The sequence below is a fragment of the Oncorhynchus clarkii genome, chromosome 19, assembly GCF_045791955.1.
Source record: "Oncorhynchus clarkii lewisi isolate Uvic-CL-2024 chromosome 19, UVic_Ocla_1.0, whole genome shotgun sequence".
Classification (NCBI taxonomy): Eukaryota; Metazoa; Chordata; class Actinopteri; order Salmoniformes; family Salmonidae; genus Oncorhynchus; species Oncorhynchus clarkii.
In genome coordinates this window covers 27,909,601-27,927,576 of record NC_092165.1, presented here as the reverse complement: position 1 = coordinate 27,927,576, position 17,976 = coordinate 27,909,601, and the positions used below count along the sequence as shown (strand labels likewise).

General features: G+C 40.9%; 1 protein-coding gene across 3 annotated transcripts in view; it reads left to right on the top strand.

Annotated features, from left to right (window-relative positions):
• Positions 1 to 9,901: 9,901 nt before the first annotated feature.
• LOC139374999 (mitotic deacetylase associated SANT domain protein b) overlaps positions 9,902 to 17,976 on the top strand; it is a 31,648-nt gene continuing 23,573 nt past the window's right edge. For 2 of the 3 annotated variants that reach the window (XM_071116329.1, XM_071116327.1), the window contains exon 1: positions 13,755 to 14,085. The gene's annotated coding sequence lies outside the window, so the exon portion shown is untranslated. Of the gene's footprint in view, positions 10,230 to 13,754; positions 14,086 to 17,976 lie in introns of those variants that run through there. The other variant, XM_071116328.1, reaches the window with a different exon arrangement.

The following is a 17,976-nucleotide window of genomic DNA, read 5'->3' as shown; positions in this document are numbered from 1 at the left end:
TTAATGGCGGTTGGCATCCAATAAATGTTGCATCACCGCCACCTACTAGACTGGAGTATAACTCCCTTAACTTATAAGTATAACTACCTTATACTTATATAATTTTTACATTTAAAATATCAACAACAACAAAAATGTTTGACTAAAAATACTCTACCATCTAATACACTCACAAAAACAAAACAAAAATTACCATACACCACTATACCTCTCTGCAGCTGCCACCACAACCTCTATGTTCTGCTACTTACAGTACAGTTGATAACCATTACTATAAATGCCAAAAATCAAATATTACTGAAACATATATCACTTGTTGGTGTTTCACTCTGTACTGGTACAGATCTACTACTCACACCACTCCTCTCAGGATCCCTCCCCCTTGACCCATCTTCCTCTACTTTCTTCACTGCCTCAGCATATGACAACTTCTACACTACTCTAACCCTGGAAACCTCAACCTGCCTCTCCGAGGCCCCATTGGCACCCCATACAATCAACACGTACCACTACTTTCCCCAATGCTACACTTTCCTCTGTCTCATGCTTCATGTAAGTAATAGGAAATGTGCACAATTATCAATATATTATCAATATACTGTTCACTAGTTATCATACAAAGAATAATAAAAATTATTCTAGAAGATATTATGTCTTTTTTCCTAAAGGTCAACAATGTTTTTTGGTGTATACCCTATCATTTATTTCACTGTACAACATTTTCTTTCTGTTGTGTTGCAATTAAAGGGGCGGGGTCCACTGAACTCAGGAGCGCTTCTAGTTAAAGAGTGGCCAATCAGCTTAAACCCAATCTTTGTTCCATATTAGACATACATACATAATTCCCAGTCCATTGTGTCACGGTAAAAGACGGGCCCATTCTACTCAGGACAACTTCTAGTTTCCAAATCCACAGAGTTTTCGCCCAGAGAAGCGTCAGTGTTCATTTTGCAGACCTTAAATAGTGGCCTATCAGCTGAAATGCAGTGTGTTTTTATATTGGACATAACGTTACATATTTCACAGTGCAAAATGATTTTGAACCATAAACGAGGTTAAATAAAGTGTTGCAGGACATCTACTGTGGTCAAACAGCTTAATGTAGAGTGCCTGGACACTATACAGTACAAATATAGCACTGTACAGGAAAAACAATTGATTGTTTGTGTCCATAAAACCAGGGTTCAGTCTGCACTTTTGTTCTGTCGCTTTAACTGTTTACTGACTGACTAATTACAAAACAATAAATTAACTATTTTAGCTTCCTCTTTGTTTGCTTCCAGTTTGAAATAAAACACAATTCTATACTAGTCTTGTACTCTTGGCTTGCCCTATATTGGAGGTGACAAATTATGACTATTAGCAGGTGATTCGGTGAGAAGCTAACTGCTTAAGTGAAACACTGGAAATAATGTGATCAGTAGATGGAGTGTTAACTGACTGGCATACCTGTAAATGACCCACATTATCCTAATGATGAGACGGCTGCAGACTTCACTCATTTAAATCAGCCAGCCTTTACTTGCCAAAACGTGCATCAGGTCAAGTGTTCTGGTTAGACAAATACAATTTTTTTTTGAGGCAGTATTTATATTTGTATTTATTTATTTAACTAGGCAAGTCAGTTAAGAAAAAAATTCTTATTTTCAACAACAGCCTAGGAACAGTGGGTTAACTGCCTTGTTCAGGGGCAGAACGACAGATTTTTACCTTGTCAGCTTGAGGATTTGGTCTTGCAACCTTTCGGTTACTAGTCCAATGCTCTAACCACTAGGCTACCTGCCGCTCCAAGTATCCCAGTAAGATCGTGTTGCTACAGGTTAGTATCACCCCCACTTTTTCCTTCTTAAAATGACAATGTTGATTCAAGCAGTTTGTGCCCACTGGGTTGATACCCATGAGATGTAGAGGATCTTGCATATTATTTAAAACTTCTGTTTTACTGTTGATCAATTTCACAAAAAGTATTTAATTCAATTCATTGAAATATTTGTAATGAATAAGCTTTTTTGAACAAATAGCATCTCGACTTTTTGAATAAACAATGTTTTTTTTGTAGAACGAGTGTACACTTTGTGGATTTGGAAACTACAAGTGCTCCTGGTATAAGGGCACAAGGCGAGACCCAGATGCAGACATAGGAGGAAGATGGTTAGAGTCCAAGATGTTTATTAACAACCCAAAAGGGGTAGGCAAGAGAATGGTCGTGGACAGGCAAAAGGTCAAAACCAGTTCAGAGATCCAGAGGTACAGAATGGGAGGCAGGCTCGAGGTCAGGGCAGGCAGAATAGAATGGAGTCCAGAAAACAGGGAAAGGCCAAAACAGGGAGGACTAGTAGACAAGAATAGAACAGTCGACACACTGGTTGACTTGAACATACAAGACAAACTGGCACAGTGAGACAGGAAACACAGGGATAAATATACCAGGGAAAATAAGCAACACCTGGAGGGGGTGGAGACAATCACAAGGACAGGTGAAACAGATCAGGGTGTGACACCTGGGTCGAATGGACCCTCCCTTTTACTGTGATTCAAGGTACAGAAAATTGTGTACTTCGCAGTATATACACAATATATACAAAAGTATGTGGACAAAGCTTCAAATTTGTGAATTTGGCTATTCAGTCACATCTGTTGCTGACAGCACACAGCTGTTGCTGACAGCACACAGCCATACAATCTCCATAGAAAAACAATGGCAGTAGAATGGTTTTACTGAAGAGCTCAGTGACTTTCACCGTGCCACTGTTATAGGATGCCACATTTCCAACAAGTCAGTTCGTCAAATTTCTGCCCTGCTAGAGCTGCCCCTGTCAACTGTAAGTGCTGTTACTGTGAAGTGGAAACGTCTAGGAGCAACAACGGTTCAGCCGCAAAGTGGTAGGCCACACAAGATCACAGAACGGGACCGCCGATTGCTGAAGCGCATAGTGCGTAAAAATCATCTGTACTCAGTTGCAACACTCAGTACAGAGTTCCAAACTGCCTGTTGAAGCAACGTCAGTGCAAGAACTGTTCGTCAGGAGCTTCATGAAGTGGGTTTCCATGGCCGAGCAGCCGCACACAAGCCTAAGATCACCATGCGCAATGCCAAGCTTTGGCTGGAGTTGGACTCCATTGGACTCTGGAGCAGTGGAAACGCGTTCTCTGGAGTGATGAATCATGCTTCACCATCTGACAGTCCGACGTATGAATCTGGGTTTGGCGGATGCCAGGCGAACACTACCCGCCCCAATGCATAGTGCCAACTGTAAAGTTTGGTGGAGGTGGAATAATGGTCTGTGGCTGTTTTTCATGGTTCGGGCTAGGCCCCTTAGTTCCAGTAAAGGGAAATCTTAATGCTATAGCATACAATGACATTTTAGACAATTCTATGCTTCCAACTTTGTGGCAACAGTTTGGGGAAGGCCCTTTCTTGTTTCAGAATGGCAATGCCCCTGCGCAAGGTCCATACAGAAATTATTTGTCTAGATCGGTGTGGAAGAACTTGACTGGCCTGCACAGAGCCCTGACCTCAACCCCATCGGACACGTTTGGGCTGAATTGGAATGGCGACTCCATATTAATGCCCCTGACTACTGTAGCTGGAAATGGCAGATTTTTAATGGTATATTTACAGAGGCGTACAGAGGCCCATTATCAGCAACCATCACTCCTGTGTTCCAATGGCACGTTCTGTTAGCTAATCCAAGTTTACCATTTTAAAAGGCTAATTGATCATTAGAAAACCCTTTTTAAATTATGTTAGCACAGCTGAAAACTGTTGTCCTGATTAAAGAAGCAATAAAACTGGCCTTCTTTATACTAGTTGAGTATCTGGAGCATTTGTGGGTTTTGATAACAGGCTCAAAATGGCCAGAAACAAATAACTTTCCCCTGGACCCGGGCAAACTGTCTCTTACCAGAAAAGAAAGAGGATTGGGAGGCCCCGGTGCACAACTGAGCAAGACGACAAGTACATTAGTGTCTAGTTTGAGAAACAGATGCCTCACAAGTCCTCAACTTGCAGCTTCATTAAATAGTACCCGCAAAACACCAGTCTCAACGTCAACAGTGTTAGCTGATGCTCTGCACCGTTAGCTGTGCTAACATAATTGCAAAAGGGTTTTCTAATGATCAATTAGCTTTTTTAAATGATTAACTTGAATTAGCTAACACAACGTGCCATTAACAATGTCTACACTGTATTTCTGATCAATTTGATGTTATTTTAAATGGACAAAAAAATGTGCTTTTCTTTCAAAAACAAGGACATTTCTAAGTGACCCCAAACTTTTAAACGGTAGTGTATTTTTGGTGTCCAACATGAAAAACGGATTGGATATAGGCTGATAGGCCACTCCGTAAGGGCTGCAGAATGAACAGTGACTTTCCTCTGGGCGGAAACTCTGTGGATTTGGAAAAAACGGACTCCGTTTTTACTGCGACTCAATGTAGGCAACAGGAAATTGTGTTACACTGCAACACAGTGCCTTCAGAAAGTATTCACACCACATTACTTTTCCCACTTTTTGTTGTGTTACAACCTGAATTTAAAATGGATTAAATTGAGATTTTGTGTCATTGGCTGACTCATATCCCATAATGTCAAAGTGGAATTATGTTTTGAGATTTTTTGGTTGAGCTTATTGCACTGTCTATATAACCTGGTTCAAGCATTCATAACATTATCTTGAAGCACAGTTATGCCAAAACGTTGGTGATTTACCCAATAAATTACTGAGAGCTTGTATATTTATTTATTTCACCTTTATTTAACCAGGTAGGCAAGTTGAGAACAAGTTCTCATTTACAATTGCGACCTGGCCAAGATAAAGCAAAGCAGTTTGACACATACAGTTACACATGGAGTAAAACAGTCAATAATACAGTAGAAAAATAAGTCCATATACAATGTGAACAAATGAGGTGAGATAAGGGTGGTAAAGGGAAAAAGGCCATTGTGGCAAAGTAAATACAATATAGCAAGTAAAACACTGGTATGGTAGATTTGCAGTGGAAGAATGTGCAAAGTAGAAATAATGGGGTGCAAATGAGCAAAATAAACAAATACAGAAAGAGGTAGTTGTTTGGGCTAAATTATAGATGGGCTATGTACAGGTGCAGTAATCTGTGAGCTGCTCTGACAGCTGGTGCTTAAAGCTAGTGAGGGAGATACTGTATATACACAATACTCTGCCCATATATTTAACTAGGCAAGTCAGTTAAGAACCAATTCTTGTTTACTATGACAGCCTACACCGGCTGACGACGCTGGGCCAAATGTGCGCCACACTATTGGACTCCCAATCACAGCCGGTTGTGATACAGCCTGGATTCAAACCAGGGTCTGTAGTGACACCTAAAGCACTAAGATGCAGTGCCTTCGACCGCTGTGCCACTCAGGAGCATATGAAGTAATGTATATACAATATTTATAGCCATAAATTATTTAGTGAAAAGCTGTAAACATACACATTGTTTCACATCCTTTAATAAAACAGATTCATGAACACAATCACGCAATAGGCTACAACCCGCTTCACAGCTCCCATGGAAAAGTCGATGTATTGTAGCTTCATGCTGACAAAAGAGTAGCAGAGGAAGGAGTTCGCTTCTTCAGCAATGTTCTCTAAAATATTACGGTGGTGTGTCGCTCATCTCTGTACCCCACACATAGCCAAAATCTTTCTGTCCCACAGTCGAGCAGTGAATTTCAAACACAGATGCAACTGCCAAGACCAGGGAGGATTTCCAATGCCTCGCAAAGGGCACCTATTGGTAGATGGGTAAAAATAAAACAAACTAACATTGAATATCCGTTTGAGCATGGTGAAGTTATTAATTACACTTTGGGTGGTGTATCAATACACCCAGTCACAAAGATACAGACATCCTTCCTAAGGAAACACTCAGGGATTTCACCATGAGGCCAATGGTATCTTTAAAACAGTTACAGAGTTGAATGGCTGTGATAAGAGAACTGGATGGATCAACATTGTAGTTACTTCACAGAATAAAAATATTCCAAAACATGCATCCTGTTTATAATAAGGCACTAAAGCAAAACTGCCAAAAAAAAGGGCAAAGAAATGTACTTTATATTCCAAATACTAAGAATTATGTTTGTGGCAAATCCTACACAACACTATCAGAACTCAGGATAAGACCCAGATGCAGACAGCTAGAGTCAGATGTTTATTGACCCAAACCGGGGTTAGGTAAAAGACAGGTCAAAGGCAGGCAGATGTCCGTAATCCAGGGCAGAGTCAATAAGGTACAGAACAGCAGGCAGGGTCGGCGTCAGGACAGGCAGAGGTTCGAAAACGGGTCAGAGTCAGACAGGTACAGAACGGCAGGCAGGCTCGGGGTCAGGGCAGGCAGAATGGCCAGAACCGGGGAAACTAGGAAACAGAACTTGAGAAAGCACGGAGACGGCAAAACATGCTGGTAAGACAACAAACTGGCAGACAAACAAACAGAACACAGGTATAAATACACTGGGGGTAATGGGCAACACCTGTAGGGGGGGTGGAGACAAGTACAAAGATAGGTGAAACAGATGAGGGTGTGACAAACACATCAGAGTACCACTTCATATTTTTAAGCATGGTGGTTGCTGCATCATGTTATGGGTATGCTTGCCATCGGCAAGGACTAGGAAGTTTAGGATAAAATTAAATGGAATAGAGCTAAGCACAGGGAAAACCTGGGTCAGTATGCTTTCCAACAGACACTGGGAGACATTCACTTTTCAGCAGGACAATAACCTAAAACAAGGCCAAATGTACACTGGAGTTGCTAACCAAGATGACATTGAATGTTCCTGAGTGGCCTAGTTACAGTTGACTTAAATCAGCTTGAAAATTTAAGGCAAGACTTGAAAATGTCTGTCTAGCGATGATCAACAACCAACTTCACAGAGCTTGAAGAATATTAAAAAGAATGTGCAAATATTATACAATCCATGTGTGCAAAGATCTTAGAGACTTACACATTAAGACTCACAGCTGCCAAAGGAGATTCTAACATGTGAATATTTATGTAAATGAGATGTGCATTTCATTTTCAATAAATGTGCAAAAATGTATAAAAACATGTTCACTTTGTCATTATGGGGTATTGGGTGAGAAAAAAAGTTTATTTAATCAATTTTGAATTCAGGCTGTAACAAAACTAGGAATAAGTCAAGGGGTCAAGGGGCGCTCCCGCGATATGCAACTTTTCAGGGAAGTTAGGAACCAATATGCACAGACATTTAGGAAAGCAAAGGCTAGCTTTTTCAAACAGAACTCATCCTGTAGCACAAACTCCAAAAAGTTATGGGACACTGTAAAGTCCATGGAGAATAAGAGCACCTCCCAGCTGCCCACTGCACTGAGGCTAGGAAACACTGTCACCACCGATAAATCCATGATAATTGAGAATTTCAATAAGCATTTTTCTACCTGTCTACCCGGTCAACAGCCCTGCACCCCCCCACAGCAACTTGCCCAAGCCTCCCCCATTTCTCTTTCACCCAAATCCAGATAGCTGATGTTCTGAAAAAGCTGCAAACTCTGGACCCCTACAAATCAGCCGGGCTAGATAATCTGGACCCTCTCTAAAATTATCCGCCAAAATTGATGCAAACCCTTTCGTATCGTCTGAGATCCCAAAAGATTGGGAAGCTGCCACACTCATCCCCCTCTTCAAAGAGGGAGACCCAAATTGCTACAGACCTATATCTATCCTACCTTTAAGGTCTTCGAAAGACAAGTTAACAAAACAGATCACCGACCATGTCGAATCCCACCATACCTTCTCCGCTATGCAATCTGGTTTCCGAGCTGGTGATGGGTGCACCTCAGCCACGCTCAAGGTCCTAAACGATATCATAACCGCCATCGATAAGAGACAATATGTAACGAATGTCATCGGGAGAAGGAGAAGAGGACCAAGGTGCAGCGTGGTAAGTATTCATAATGCGTTTAATAAATACGAACACCTGAACAAAAAAACAATAACCGAACAGTTCTGCAAGGTAGAAAACAACTACCCACAAACACAGGTGGGAACAGGCTACCTAAGTATGGTTCTCAATCAGAGACAACGATTGACAGCTGCCTCTGATTGGGAACCATACCAGGCCAAACACATAGAAATACAACACACAGAACAAAACATAGAATGAATAACATGGAATGCCCACCCCAACTCACGCCCTGACCAAACCAAAATAGAGACATAAAAGAAGAACTAAGGTCAGGACGTGACACAATACTGTGCAACTGTATTGGCCAAGGCTTTTGACTCTGTCAATCACCACATTCTTATCGGCAGACTCAACAGCCTTGATTTCTCAAATGACTGCCTCGCCTGGTTCACCAACTACTTCTCAGACAGAGTTCAGTGTGTCAAATTGGAGGGCCTGTTGTCCGGACCTCTGGCAGTCTCTATGGGGGTGTCACAGGGTTCAATTCTCAGGCCGACTCTTTTCTCTGTATACATCAATGATGTCGCTCTTGCTGCTGGTGATTCTCTGATCCGCCTCTACGCAGACGACAACATTTTGTATACTTCTGGCACTTCTTTGGACACTGTGTGAACTAACCTCCAGACGAGCTTCAATGCCATACAACTCTCCTTCCGTGGCCAACTGCTCTGAAATGCAAGTGAAACTAAATGCATGCTATTCAACTGATCGCTGCCCACACCTGCCTGCCCATCCAGCATCACTACTCTGGACGGTTCTGACTTAGATTATGTGGACAACTACAAATACCTAGGTGTCTGGTTAGACTGTAAACTCTCCTTCCAGACTCACATTAAGCATCTCCAATACAAAATTAAATCTAGAATCGGCTTCCTATTTCGCAACAAAGCATCCTTCACTCATGCTGCCAAACATACCCTCGTAAAACTGACTATCCTTCCGATCCTTGGCTTCGGCGATGTCATCTACAAAATAGCCTCCAACACTCTACTCAGCAAATTGGATGCAGTCTATCACAGTGCCATCCGTTTGTCACCAAAGCCCCATATACTACCCACCAGGTCATCTATAAGTCTTTGCTAGGTAAAGCCCCGCCTTATCTCAGCTGACTGGCCATAGCAGCACCCACCCGTAGCACATGCTCCAGCAGGTATATCTCTCTGGTCACCCCCAAAGCCAATTCCTCCTTTGGCCGCCTCTCCTTCCAGTTCTCTGCTGCCAATGACTGGAACAAACTGCAAAAATCACTGAAGCTGGAGACTCTTATCTTCCTCACAAACTTTAAGCACAAGCTGTCAGAGCAGCTCACAGATCACTGCACTTGCACTTAGCCCATCTGTAAATAGCCCATCGAACTACCTCATCCCCCATACTGTTATTTATTTTGCTCCTTTGCACCAACTTGTTCTCAACTGGCCTACCTGGTTAAATAAAGGTGAAATAAATAGAAAAATAAAAGTATGAATACTTTCTGATCACACTGTATGCCTGTCCAACATGAAAAACGTAGTGAACATCGTCCAATATCAATGGGCTAATTAACAATGGGATTTAAGTGTTTTCTAAAGTGTATTATTATAATTGTAACAATATTATTAATATTGTTGTTACTATTATTATAAATAATGTGTTTGAATTGTTTTACTGCTGTTACCATGATAACTGCCTAGTAATCATTCATTTGAATGCTGTAACAATAATGCCAACGCTATAATATTATTTGTGCTATAAAATCGTTGGCCTTATTTCCTTTTTTTAAATTGTTAAACAAAATTCAAGTCTGTAACATTTCGTCATAAAATGTTAATAATTATGACAATTGTATTGCTTTTATTTTGAAGGAGAATCGCCGAGCTCGGGGATTATCCTTGCTAGGTCTTGCTTATTCTTGCTGGCGGAACGGAGGTGTGGTGGTTGACACTTTCTTTTCCTCAACTCTTTGCGATTGAGCATTTGCGTCACCTACAGTAGGGAATCGTTAAATGTATTGAAATGGTATGCGCCATGGTTTCTCATAAATTCTAGATATTTTTTGTTTATTTTTATTTTGTATCTCTGTCGCAATACTTGAAGAGATTAGCGTAGTTTAGTTGGCATCGCAACAACTCACAATACAGTTTAATGCTATAGTTACGTTCACAATCATCATGCAATGACTTCGGCAGCAAGAGTAGGAAGTGACGCTTCGAAGAGCAGAAAAAAAAGTTCTGTTTCTGAAGAGGGAGAAAATGCAAACTACAAATTGTGCCAGCGATGCATACTAGCCTACAAGGTAACGTATAACCTACATTGCTTTAATTCATGTGTGCAGTAACGTAACAACTTATTCGTGTTTTTAAACTGCTCTATGGTTTTAAAAAAAAGCCAAGGTGTCAATATAAGATTCAAGATTCATCGTTATTGTCCACTCCCTGCTGCATATGTCAGCGACAATGGTTGCATCTAAAAAAAAAAATCACATCTCAATGAATCTTCATGGAGGTCCTGCTGATGGATCTAGAATTTCAATGCAGTAGTCTAGGCTAGATACAGATTCGCGTGGTTCGATATAGCTCGGATGCCAATGGTTGCTGCACGATGATGAGTAGCCTTGTGCAACTCCCTAGTTGTGCCTGGAGAAGCGGGTGGGTGTACTCTAATATGCCTAACATTTCCAAAACGGCCCGCCCTGCGAAGGCGACCTGTTTGACATCCACAGTTTTTATGAAGTCATATACAAAAAAATCACGACAGCTGTGATGGGAACTGGAAGTTTCGGTACAATTTTATAAATGCCTACAGATACTTTGTTCTTTCGACATGGTGGGATCTTTTTGTGTCGGTAAAATTTATCATGAGAGAAATGGCAGTGGAAAGGCATTTATGCGCATATATCGATATAATAACCATCATATCTAAGTAAACTTGGAGTCACGTGATTATATGGTGCGTGGTCGCTGGTGAACTCGGGAAATCGTGTAGTTTATTAGTCTACAGATTAAATAAATTATGAACTAAACAGGGTGGTGAAAGTATTGTGATCTTGATTCTCCTTTCCAATAAATATCGAGGGTCTTATTCTGGTGACATGATGATCGATGCACATCATGCGGTGATTTTTATCTGCAAATAGTCCATTTGGTGGAAACACCACTGGTGGGAAAATGCTCATATTTTCTTTATGCAAATTCTAGAGTATTCACATGAAAATCTGTCATCAATTGGATGGAAACCTAGCAATACACTCTGAAGGACCTAAAATGATGAATCCCATGGGCTTATTGGTTTTTCACAGTCAGGCCAACCCAAGCTGTAGTCTACTATGCAAGTGGGCTAATAGTATGCCAATTATTGAAATAGATAAATGTGACTGTCAACTGAGTCAGAAATTCACAGGTTTCAGATTTGTACCAAATTATTTTCCAGGTTTTCGCTCTGTCACACTTTTTAAATAGAAAAACAACTAAATTGGATGTTCTAAGTCCACAACAATGCTTAAACCACATCAGGAGAACATTTTGAGGTCTGGGTAAAAAAAAAAATCTAAGAAAATTAGATTTTTTTGTGTGTAGTTACCCTTTAATTTAACTGTACGGTCACCAAGCACTGTTGTTTGGTTAGCATGTTTCTGTAGACCACATGAGATGGCGTTTGCAAAACAAATGGCCACTGGATTGATGCAAATATTAATGCTATCATTCTGCCAGGTGCAGGCATAGGCTACTTTGTAGCTAGTTAGTTTTTGTGAAAGTTTTTCCATCAACCAGAAGACGGTTAGGCCTATCACGGTTAGGCCTATCACTATATTTTTCCTGAACCTTAATTGTTTGAAACCTGGACGTTTTACTTCATATTATGACGCATGTCTTACCTTGCTTCAAAGTAGCCTATAGCAAAAATCCCACCATAGAAACGTGGATGCAATTATTTTACAGACTTCCTTTAATGCATTCCTGTACTTATTGGTTTTCTTTCATTGTCTAGAAGCCAAAGGCATTATCCTAGTCATATTAGCAACCCGTGATAGTTGTTGCATCTTTAGAATTGACCTCTTTATACATTTCTAACGGATATGTCCATCTCAGTTCTTGAAGCATTTTAGAACAGTTTTTTTCCCGCAAATTGCGCAGGACTACCGCTGTGTGCGTATTGCTGCGCTCAAAATGTGAATACATAATAGTTTGTCAACATTGTAAGCTAAACATTCTGATCTGTTCCATTAGCCGTATTAATTGATACTGCGTATACCTCCCCTACCCTACTTTGATACGCAGACCAGAAAGTGTCCATCAGTCTGTAACAACACACCTGAGCTACTGTACGTGTCCTGCACGGTCCTGCACAGAAGAGTGGACTAGACTAGAGTCTTCATTTTATTAACAGTTTAAATATGACCAGTTTAATGAGACAATTATAACTACGTCAATGGATATCTAGAGGCGAAAAAAACAAAAACACACCTATTTAGGCGAATTGCTGGCTAGCGGAGTAGAACACTTGAACAGGAGAGCCGCACACTCTAAGGGCTCAGATGCAGTAATTGAATAACCGAATAACCAACGTTTCTACAGACAAGCTGTCTTCATCAGGGTATAATGACAAACACTGCGGGGTGACTAGTTTATATAGTGTCAAAGGACACACACAGGTGTCTGTAATCATGGCTGGGTGTGGTCTGATATCATTGGTTAATTCTCAGATATAAAAAATAACATACCAAAAACATGAATGTTTTTGGTATAAGATCATAGATACAATTTGGCTACATAGACCTACAAACATTTACAAAAACAAAATCACAATAATCACTAATGGATATGCCAAGTGCCAAACATAATTTATCTTTCGAGGGTAGATTTGCATCTTATTTCTACAACCAATGAAAGATTGAAAGAGTGGATATGATATGGACATGACTTTGATTCAAAACCATAACACACACAATCATACGTATCCCACGCACTCTCACATAGCAAAGCGGGCATATTTCTTATGCACCGAATAGCACGCATGAATGTTTTCAGGCTTTGTAGCGTTATTTTAAGGTACAGCAGAGATAGCAGAGGGCAGAGCATACCATGACACAGAGGGACTGGCAGTGTCTCCTTTCTGTCAGCTGGAACATGCTTGGTCATGGTCACTGCTATTCGCTAGGCACCCCAGTTGTGCAGCCAGTCTGCATTCACACAGCAGAGTTAGCAAACAGTAGAGAACAGCAGCCTTTGAAAGCTGTGCGGAAAACTCAATCTCAACTGCTTTATTCCTAAATCTCAGGTCATCTTTCTATCAATGACTGACAGAATGAATGAGTCTACCTGCTGATTCACTGAGATCAGTGTGTATGACATCTCATAGTGTCACCCCGAAAATGTCTTGCTGCTTTTTCTCAATGCATCTTGAAAAAGGCAGCTGCAGTTGGATTGTGGGGTTCTGCTGATGGACTGTTTACTCAACAGTTTGTAAAGTCTAGATGTTAGTGTACTCATGAGTGTGTGTGGGTGTGATGGCTGTGCAATAATGCTGTAATAATGTTAATGAATACTGATAATGAATACTGAGAGTAGGTAGACATATTCTCTCTAACTTGGAACTAGTGCGAGGCGCGCCCCTGACATTTTTAATATTGATGGGATTTAAATAAGGGCCCCCTCTTTGTATCAGTAGCCGACTGACGGAATTTCCCTGCATGGATCTGAGTAGAGTTTGCCCAGTAAATTACAGCGCCTCGCATACAAGATGAAAGCCATATATGGTCGTGGAAGTAGGTGTGGCGAACAGACTGGAGGGGATCACAAGACAAACTGAAAGAGAACGTTTGAGAGAGCGTTCTACATTGAGAGAGAAAAGGCCGCATATGACACTGGTGTGTTGTGTGCATGTGGGCTATTTGTGCAATCCTAACGCAATAATGTCCACATGTTTGCAGATCAGTGCCCCATTTCGGACTGGATAGCACTTATTTTCTAAGGACATCGATCTACTTTTGGCTTGAAAAATAATAGTGAGGTCAGCATAGAATGACTCAACGCTAGAGATGTATGCTGTCGTCTCGGTTCGATTGCACTGCTGGGCGCGTGGGTCTGGGGATAGTTGCTGCACTGGTTGGTGGTGGGTGATTGTTGGGGCATCGCAGAAACATGACAAGCACGGTAAGTGATCGGATAGCAACTTTGATTTATTTATATATCCGGCTTTTTGATCGGTAAATGTGAACCAAGAAACATGCAAGTGAATGGATGACATTAGTTGTAAACAAAGTTTACCATTTCATTACATAGGCTTCTATGCATATTGAACATAAATATTGTTGATCAGCTGTTGATACCTGTGTGTGTTTTATTGCTTAATATGGGGATTTTCGTAAACATAGGAAGCAATATCAGTTCCTATGACGTAGGCTATTAACCATGTTGATAAGTTGAGCAGCCCTAGCTGCGCGGTTTATATTATCCTTACTTTTGGCGTGGTACTTGTGTAGCCAATATGGGGTGCATTGTTGTCTCACTTTGTTGTAATGTGCCATGGAATTATTGACTGGATAATCCGTTTTCTGTAACAAAGGGCTGCCTTCTCGTAAATAGCGCTGAGCTGGCTGGCGGTGGGGACGGAGAGGAGGCGGAGGTTCAGCAAGGGTTGTTCAGAAGTAGGACGCAGCATGTTTTTGTTTTTTTACTTAGATTTTTTTTCTTGCTGTCTGGGGGGGGGATTCTCACTCCTCCATGTCAAATAGCCAGCCTATAGCCGACATCAAATGTGCGTTCGCTTTCACCGCCATGCCCCATTGGTTGCAAGGGTATTCGCTGTTTAAATTAAGAAACGCTCGACCGTCTCATGGATTAGGTAATTATGGTTGACGGTACAAGCCTAGACTATATTAACGGATTTTCCTTGGTTGGTTGGGTTAATAAACCCGACAGGGGGTTGTGTAATTAGCTGCAACGTGCGGTCCACTTTGTCATGGCTCTACTAGTCTACACCCGATCGCCTACTGAAAGGTTAGGGGGAAATCGTGTTATTGTGCAAATATTTCATATGGCAGAAACCCTTCCATGAAAAACAAACACTGCAAAACCCACTCCATATGATATCTGTTGTTAAGCAAAATAGGCCAAGGCAATGCGTTTTCCTTGGTCTTCTCAAGCCACGCCTCTCCCATTCCCGGAAATTGATAGAGGTATTTCTTCATAAATACAGTGACGCATGCACATTGTTTTTTTTGTTTTTTTTATACATATATTTTTATAGCTATAGCGGAACCGCATCTACAGAATTGTTCATAATTTGGATTTCTGAACAACCTTATGTAATAAGCATACAGAAGAACATGCTATAATATAACATGGTGTTTAATTCTCCCTGGCCAATGCAATAGTGTTCTCACCCTGAAGTGTGCGTGGTCGGTCAGACAAGTAAATTACTGTATATATCCTGCCACTGTGCAGGATATGAGCAGCTGCAGCTGTCTATTTTAAGGTGTGTGTTTGCTAAATGGTTGCTGCCTAGGCTAAACAGTAGCCTACCACCTTTTGGAGAAACAACTACTGAGTCATGTGTTGTTTTAAGTTCTACCAAATATATTTTGCACAGTTTTCGGTCACCAGTACCTTGTATGGTAGGCTACACTGATTGTACAACGAGGCCTATAACATGTATAAGTCTATATTATAGACAACTGTAGGATGGCCTACTGCCCTCATCTCGGCCTTGCCTGCCTTCAGGAACAGAATAGGTGCAGCTATCGATTGTTCTCTAAGCTACTCTTCGGTAACAATAAATATCTCATATTTATAAAAGCCACACACACACACATATATATATATATATATGGTATATTTGGCCCCAAAGTCCTGCAGAATTTTAAAAAAAAGTTGTTGTGCTGAAGATGCAGCCACAGTCAACTACTGAATAGGGGGATAGCATATGATATGTGATATGCCTGAGTAATATGTACTGAACAAAAATATAAACGCAACAATTTACAGTTCATATAAGGAAATCAGTCAACTGAAATACATTCATTAGGCCCTAGTCTATGGATTTCACATGACTGGGAATACAGATATGCATCTGTTGGTCACAGATACCACACAGATAAGGTGGATCAGAAAAACAGTCAGTATCTGGTGTGACTGCCATTTGCCTGACGCAGCTCCTTCGCATAGAGTTGATCAGGCTGTTGATTGTGGCCTGTGGAATGTTCTCCCACTCCTCTTCAATGTCTGTGCGAAGTTGCTGGATATTTGGCGGGAACTGGAACACGCTGTCGATCCAGAGCATCCCAAACATGCTCAGAGGGTGACATGTCTTGTGAATATGCAGGCCATGGAAGAACTGGGACAGTTTCAGTATTCTTATACAGACCAGAGGACAGTTGCATTGTATTCCATTGCATTACATCGTCACCATTCTCACCATTGGAAAAGTCCATCACTTCAAACTGTAAATGCAATTGCAGAGGGGTCTGTATCTTTGTGCATTGGGAAGATGATCGTAGTATACTCTGCACAAACACTATGCCCTCAGATACACATCCAGATTGTGATTATCATAATGTGTTGCCATGGCAATGACAGTGATGCCCAGAAAGATGTGGACTACAATAAATGTGCCTTTTTTCCCCCTCGTATTATATATTTTTTACTCTTAGGTCGACTGTGACAGAAATTGAAAATGTAATATTTTTCACTTTTGGCCTTTTTTCCCCGAAGAAGGTTATTGTGACTCATAGTTGTTCTCTCTCATTGTCCTCTCTCTTGCCTTTCCCTTTTGACAATGCAGGAACAGGATCAACGAGTGACAGGTTCCCCTTTTGTCCTGAATGATTCGGAGACCACTGAGTCAGAGCCTCAGTGCAAAAAGAGCAAGTAGGCTGCATTCCCTATATGGTGCACTACTTTTGACCAGGGTCCATAAGGAATAGACTCTTTACAAGTAATATTTTGCCACAGGGCTATTCCACAGTAGCATAATGAGGCTGAGACTCAGATTAAAATGCATTAGGGCTATCCCGACTAAAAGCAATCTTGATCTATTGGTCAAAGTTTTAAAATTAGTTTTTTCCCCTGTGTAGACACATCCTATGTGTTTTAATCAAATCCACTATATTCACTGCGCTTGTCGGATGCTATTAAGCACACTGTTTGATGAAATAATTAAGACACACAAATGACTAGAGGGAGTCCGACCAGCAATTTATTTGATTGTGCCGGGGCCGGGCTCAGACTTGCTGTGTTTACATCTTTTTTTTTTTTTTAAGACTGTGACTAGCACCCGTTGTCTTTCTATCCTCCCTGCTGCAGCGACCACCACAGTGTTGCTGAAGCTGCAACATAATGACAGCAATTTCTGACCGAAAAGTTCTGTTACCCGAAATCCCTCATTTATTTAGGAGAAACCTTCCCTCTACCCTTGCCCTCTTTACGTGCCACATGTAAAGCATCGCATGCATGTGACCAATAGGGCCTGACCTATAGCATATCATAATCACATCAACAAATTGGTTATAACAAACTCCGAACACCGTTTCAGCAAAATGGATGCAGAGGACGTAACAAATAAACTCGAAACGGGGGAGTGTTTAGGCTACTGGTTCCCCTTTACCTCCTGAGGTAAAGGGGAAGTCAGGTGTGTGGAATAAATTTGACTAGTTGTAGAAAATGCTGGAGATCTAGAAAAAGAAGGTAAGGAGAAAGCACTGCGTGCATATTATGTGTCCCAAACTGGTGCTGTTAGATTACAATATAACTTTTCTGACCATTTGGAACTATGTAAACAACACTAAATAAATTATTAGCCTGTATAAGTATTGAAATACAGGCCTAAGTAAGTTAAGGTATTAAGATTAAACAGGATGCCCTTTTAGGCCTACAGCTCAATGGTGGTAATACAAATCAAATCACCTTTCAGTGAAATGCTTACTTACAAGCCCTTAACCAACAATGCAGTTTTAATAAACAAAAATAAGTGTTAAGTAAAAAATAGACAATAAAAGTAACAAATAATTAAAGAGCAGCGGTAAAATAACAGTAGCGAGGCTATAT